This window comes from Aulostomus chinensis, chromosome 1 (genome assembly GCF_037954235.1).
Source record: "Aulostomus chinensis isolate RoL2024-O1b breed Wild chromosome 1, RoL_Achi_v1.0, whole genome shotgun sequence".
Lineage (NCBI taxonomy): Eukaryota > Metazoa > Chordata > Actinopteri > Syngnathiformes > Aulostomidae > Aulostomus > Aulostomus chinensis.
In genome coordinates, this window is record NC_141320.1 from 32,873,020 (window position 1) to 32,880,931 (window position 7,912).

A 7,912-nucleotide genomic window follows, 5' to 3' on the forward strand; every position below is an offset into this window, starting at 1 on the left:
TCACTCCATTACTTTTAGAATTATTTTGAGTTCATTACCAATTCTTCTGACATCACTGTCGCATCATTTTGAGATCTTTAGCAATTCTTCTGACATCACTGTCGCATCATTTTGAGGTTCGTAGCAACTCTTACTACATGACTGTCAGCATCACTTTGAGGTTGTTCAAAACACTTACTACATTACTGTAATCATCACTGACTTGATTAACAACTATCACTACATTACTGTTAGCATCATTTTGAGTTCATTAGCAATTCTTCCGACATCACTCGAAATATTTTGAGGTTCCTAGCAACTTTTACTACATTACTGTCGCATTATTTTGAGGTTCGTAGCAACTCTTACTACATGACTGTCAGCATCACTTTGAGGTTATTCGAAAGTTTCACTCCATTACTGTTAGCATCATTTTGAGTTCATTAGCAATTCTTACTACATCACTGTCGCATTATTTTGAGATCATTAGCAATTCTTCCGACATCACTGTCGCATTATTTTGAGGTTTGTAGCAACACTTACTACATGACTGTCAGCATCACTTTGAGGTTATTTTGAAAGTTTCACTCCATTACTCCTAGCATCATTTTGAGTTCATTAGCAATTCTTACTACATCACTGTCGCATCATTTTGAGATCATTAGCAATTCTTCCGACATCACTGTCGCATTATTTTGAGGTTTGTAGCAACTCTTAGTACATGACTGTCAGCATCACTTTGAGGTTGTTCGAAACTCTTACTACATTACTGTAAGCATCACTGACTTGATTAGCAACTATCACTACATTACTGTTAGCATCATTTTGAGTTCATTAGCAATTCTTCCGACATCACTGTCGCAATATTTTGATTTTCGTAGCAACTTTTACTACATTACTGTCAGCATCACTTTGAGGTTATTCGAAACTTTCACTCCATTACTGTTAGCATCATTTTGAGTTCATTAGCAATTCTTACTACATCACTGTCGCATTATTTTGAGGTTCGTAGCAACTCTTAGTACATGACTGTCAGCATCACTTTGAGGTTATTCGAAACACTTACTACATTACTGTAAGCATCACTGAGTTGATTAGCAACTATCACTACATTACTGTTAGCATCATTTTGAGTTCATTAGCAATCGTTCCGACATCACTGTCGCAATATTTTGATTTTCGTAGCAACTTTTACTACATTACTGTCGCATTATTTTGACGTTCCTAGCAACTCTTAGCACATGACTGTCAGCATCACTTTGAGTTCATTAGCAACTATCACTACATTACTTTTAGCATCATTTTGAGGTTAGAAGCAACTCTCACTACATGACTGTCAGCGTCACTTCGAGGTTGTTCGAAACACTTACTACATTACTGCTAGCATCACTGAGTTGATTAGCAACTATCACTACATTACTTTTAGCGTCATTTTGAGTTTATTAGCAATTCATAGACATCACTGTAGCATTAAATTGAGGTTCGTAGCAACTCTTACTACATCACTGTCGCATTATTTTGAGGTTCGTAGCAACACTTACTACATGACTGTCAGCATCACTTTGAGGTTATTCGAAACTTTAACTCCATTACTGTTAGCATCATTTTGAGATCATTAGCAATTCTTCCGACATCACTGTCGCATTATTTTGAGGTTCGTAGCAACTCTTTCTACATGACTGTCAGCATCACTTTGAGGTTATTCGAAACTCTTACTACATTACTGTAAGCATCACTGACATGATTAGCAACTATCACTACATTACTTTTAGCATCGTTTTGAGTTGTTGAGCAATTCTCACGACATCACTGAAGCATTAAATTGAGTTCATTAGCAACTCTTACTAAATGACTGTCAGCATCACTTTGAGGTTATTCGAAAGTTTCACTCCATTACAGTTAGCATCATTTTGAGTTCATTAGCAATTCTTCCTACATCACTGTCGCATCATTTTGAGATCTTTAGCAATTCTTCTGACATCACTGTCACATTATTTTGAGGTTCGTAGCAACTCTTACTAATTTACTGTCGCATTATTTTGAGGTTCGTAGCAACTCTTACTACATGACTGTAAGCATCACTTTGAGGTTATTCGAAACACTTACTACATTACTGTAAGCATCACTGAGTTGATTAGCAACTATCACTACATTACTGTTAGCATCATTTTTATTTCATTAGCAATTGTTCCAACATCACTGTCGCAATATTTTGAGGTTCGTAGCAACTTTTACTACATTACTGTCGCATTATTTTGAGGTTCGTAGCAACTCTTAGTACATGACTGTCACCATCACTTTGAGGTTATTCGAAACACTTCCTACATTACTGTAAGCATCACTGACTTGATTAGCAACTACCACTTCATTACTGTCGCATCATTTTAAGTTCATGAGCAATTCTTCCGACATCAGTGTCGCAATATTTTGAGGTTCGTAGCAACTTTTACTACATTACTGTCGCATTATTTTGAGGTTCGTAGCAACTCTTAGTACATGACTGTCAGCATCACTTTGAGGTTATTCGGAACACTTACTACATTACCTTAAGCATCACTGAGTTGATTAGCAACTATCACTACATTACTGTTAGCATCATTTTGAGTTCATTAGCAATTCTTCCGACATCACTGTCGCAACATTTTGAGGTTCGTAGCAACTTTTATTACATTACTGTCGCATTATGTTGAGGTTGGTAGCAACACTTACTACATGACTGTAAGCATCACTTTGAGGTTATTCGAAAGTTTCACTCCATTACTGTTAGCATCATTTTGAGTTCATTAGCAATTCTTACTACATCACTGTCGCATCATTTTGAGATCATTAGCAATTCTTCTGACATCACTTTCACATTATTTTGAGGTTCGTAGCAACTCTTACTACATTATTGTTGCATTATTTTGAGGTTCGTAGCAACTCTTACTACATTACTGTCAGCATCACTTTGAGTTTATTAGCAACTATCACTACATTACTGTTAGCATCATTTTGAGTTCATGAGCAATTCTCACGACATCACTGTAGCATTGAATTGAGTTCATTAGCAACTCTTACTACATGACTGTCAGCATCACTTTGAGATTGTTCAAAACACTTACTACATTACTGTAAGCATCACTGAGTTTCTTAGCAACTATCACTACATTACTGTTAGCATCATCTTGAGTTCATGAGCAATTTTTCCGACATCACTGTCGCAATATTTTGAGGTTCGTAGCAACTCTTACTACATTACTTTCGCATTATTTTGAGGTTTGTAGCAACTCTTAGTACATGACTGTCAGCATCACTTTGAGGTTATTCGAAAGTTTCACTCCATTACTGTTAGCATCATTTTGAGATCATTACCAATTCTTCTGACATCACTGTCGCATCATTTTAAGTTCATTAGCAATTCTTCCGACATCACTGTCGCAATATTTTGAGGTTCATAGCAACTCTTACTACATTAATGTTGCATTATATTGAGGTTTGTAGCAACTCTTACAACATGACTGTCATCATCACTTTCAGGTTATTCGAAACTTTCAGTACATTACTGTAAGCATCACTGACTTGATTAGCAACTATCACTACATTACTTTTAGCATCATTTGGAGTTCATTAGCAATTCTTCCGACATCTCTGTCGCAATATTTTGAGGTCCGTAGCAACTCTTACCACATGACTGTCAGCATCACTTTGAGGTTATTCGAAAGTTTCACTCCATTACTGTTAGCATCATCTTGAGTTCATTAGCAATTCTTCGGACATCACTGTCGCAATATTTTGAGGTTAGTAGCAACTTTTACTACCTTACTGTCGCATTATTTTGAGGTTCGTAGCAACACTTACTACATGACTGTAAGCATCACTTTGAGGTTATTTGAAAGTTTCACTTCATTACTGTTAGCATCATTTTGAGTTCATTAGCAATTCTTACTATATCACTGTCGCATCATTTTGAGATCTTTAGCAATTCTTCTGACATCACTGTCGCATTATTTTGAGGTTCGTAGCAACTCTTACTACATTACTGTCGCATTATTTTGAGGACGTAGCAACTCTTCCTACATGACTGTCACCATCACTTTGAGGTTATTCGAAACACTTACTACATTACTGTATGCATCACTGACTTGATTAGCAACTACCACTACATCACTGTCGCATCATTTTAAGTTCATGAGCAATTCTTCCGACATCACTGTCGCAATATTTTGAGGTTAGTAGCAACTTTTACTACATTACTGTCGCATTATTTTGAGGTTCATAGCAACTCTTAGTACATGACTGTCAGCGTCACTTTGAGGTTATTCGAAACTCTTACTACATTCCTGTAAGCATCACTGAGTTTCTTAGCAACTATCACTACATTACTGTTAGCATCATTTTGAGTTCATTAGCAATTCTTCCGACATCACTGTCGCAATATTTTGAGGTTCGTAGCAACTTTTACTACATTACTGTCGCATTATTTTGAGGTTCGTAGCAACACTTACTACATGACTGTAAGCATGACTTTGAGGTTATTCGAAAGTTTCACTCCATTACTGTTAGCATCATTTTGATTTCATTAGCAATTCTTTCTTCATCACTGTCGCATCATTTTGAGATCATTAGCAATTCTTCTGACATCACTGTCACATTATTTTGAGGTTCGTAGCAACTCTTACGACATTATTGTTGCATTATTTTAAGGTTCGTAGCAACTCTTACTACATTACTGTCAGCATCACTTTGAGTTTATTAGAAACTATCACTACATTACTGTTAGCATCATCTTGAGTTCATGAGCAATTCTTCCGACATCACTGTCGCATTATTTTTAGGTTCGTAGCAAGTCTTACTACATGACTGTCAGCATCACTTTGAGGTTGTTCGAAACACTTACTACATTACTGTAAGCATCACTGACTTGATTAGCAACTACCACTACATTACTTTTAGCATCATCTTGAGTTCATTTGCAATTCTTCCGACATCACTGTCGCAATATTTTGAGGTTCGTAGCAACTTTTACTACATTACTTTCTCATTATTTTGAGGTTCGTAGCAACTCTTAATACATGACTGTCAGCATCACTTTGAGGTTATTCGAAAGTTTCACTCCATTACTGTTAGCATCATTTTTAGTTCATTAGCAATTCTTACTACATCACTGTCGCATCATTTTGAGATCATTAGCAATTCTTTGACATCACTGTCACATTATTTTGAGGTTCGTAGCAACTCTTACTACATTATTGTTGCATTATTTTAAGGTTCATAGCAACTCTTACTACATTACTCTCAGCATCACTTTGATTTTATTAGCAACTATCACTACATTACTGTTAGCATCATTTTGAGTTGTTGAGCAATTCTCACGACATCACTTTAGCATTGAATTGAGTTCATTAGCAACTCTTACTAAATGACTGTCAGCATCACTTTGAGGTTGTTCGAAACTCTTACTACATTACTGTAAGCATCACTGAGTTTCTTCGCAACTATCACTACATTTCTTTTAGCATCATCTTGAGTTCATTAGCAATTCTTCCGACATCACTGTAGCATTGAATTGAGTTCATTAGCAACTCTTACTACATGACTGTCAGCATCACTTTGAGGTTGTTCGAAACACTTACTACATTACTGTAAGCATCACTGACTTGATTAGCAACTATCACGACATTACTGTCGCATCATTTTGAGATCATTAGCAATTCTTCTGACATCACTGTCACATTATTTTGAGGTTCGTAGCAACTCTTACTACATTATTGTTGCATTATTTTAAGGTTCCTAGCAACTCTTACTACATGACTGTCAGCATCACTTTGAGTTTATTAGCAACTATCACTACATTACTGTTAGCATCATCTTGAGTTCATTAGCAATTCTTCCGATATCACTGTCGCAATATATTGAGGTTCGTAGCAACTTTTACTACATTACTTTCGCAATATTTTGAGGTTTGTAGCAACACTTACTACATGACATTCAGCATCACATTGAGGTTATTCGAAAGTTTCACTCCATTACTGTAAGCATCATTTTGAGTTCATTAGCGATTCTTACTACATCACTGTCGCATCATTTTGAGATCATTAGCAATTCTTCCGACATCACTGTTGCATTATTTTGAGGTTCGTAGCAACTCTTAGTACAAGACTGTCAGCATCACTTTGAGGTTATTCGAAACGTTCACTCCATTACTGTTAGCATCATTTTGAGTTCATGAGCAATTCTTACTAAATCACTGTCGCATCATTTTGAGATCTTTAGCAATTCTTCTGACATCACTGTCGCATTATTTTGAGGTTCGTACCAACTCTTACTACATTACTGTCGCATTATTTTGAGGTTCGTAGCAACTCTTCCTACATGACTGTCACCATCACTTTGAGGTTATTCGAAACACTTACTACATTACTATAAGCATCACTGACTTGATTAGCAACTACCACTACATTACGGTCGCATCATTTTAAGTTCATGAGCAATTCTTCCGACATCACTGTCGCAATATTTTGAGGTTCGTAGCAACTCTTAGTACAAGACTGTCAGCATCACTTTGAGGTTATTCGAAACGTTCACTCCATTACTGTTAGCATCATTTTGAGTTCATGAGCAATTCTTACTAAATCACTGTCGCATCATTTTGAGATCTTTAGCTATTCTTCTGACATCAATGTCGCATTATTTTGAGGTTTGTAGCAACTCTTACTACATTACTGTCGCATTATTTTGAGGTTCGTAGCAACTCTTCCTACATGACTGTCACCATCACTTTGAGGTTATTCGAAACGTTCACTCCATTACTTTTAGCATCATTTTGAGTTCATGAGCACTTCTTACTAAATCACTGTCGCATCATTTTGACATCTTTTGCAATTCTTCTGACATCACTGTCGCATTATTTTGAGGTTCGTACCAACTCTTCCTACATGACTGTCAGCATCACTTTGAGGTTGTTCGAAACACTTACTACATTACTGGAAGTATCACTGAGTTGATTAGCAACTATCACTACATCACTGTTAGCATCATTTTGAGTTCATTAGCAATTCTTCCGACATCACTGTCGCAATATTTTGAGGTTCGTAGCAACTTTTACTACATTACTGTTGCATTATATTGAGGTTTGTAGCAACTCTTACTACATGACTGTCAGCATCACTTTGAGGTTATTCGAAAGTTTCACTCCATTACTTTTAGCATCATCTTGAGTTCATTAGCAATTCTTCGGACATCACTGTCGCAATATTTTGAAGTTCGTAGCAACTTTAACTACATTACTGTCGCATTATTTTGAGGTTTGTAGCAACTCTTAGTACATGACTGTCAGCATGACTTTGAGGTTATTTGAAACGTTCACTCCATTACTGTTAGCATCATTTTGAGTTCATTAGCAATTCTGACTAAATCACTGTCGCATCATTTTGAGATCATTAGCAATTCTTCTGAGATCACTGTCGCATTATTTTGAGGTTTGTAGCAACCTTTACTGCATTACTGTTGCATTATTTTGAGGTTCGTCGCAACACTTCCTACATGACTGTCACCATCACTTTGAGGTTATTCGAAACACTTACTACATTACTGTAAGCATCACTGAGTTGATTAGCAACTACCACTACATTACTGTCGCATCATTTTAAGTTCATGAGCAATTCTTCCGACATCACTGTCGCAATATTTTGAGGTTCGTAGCAACTTTTTCTACATTACTTTCGCATTATTTTGAGGTTCGTAGCAACACTTAGTACATGACTGTAAGCATCACTTTGAGGTTATTCGAAAGTTTCACTCCATGACTGTTAGCATCATTTTGAGTTCATTAGCAATTCTTCCTACATCACTGTCGCGTCATTTTGAGATCATTAGCAATTCTTCTGACATTACTGTCGCATTATTTTGAGGTTCGTAGCAACTCTTAGTACATGACTGTCAGCATCACTTTGAG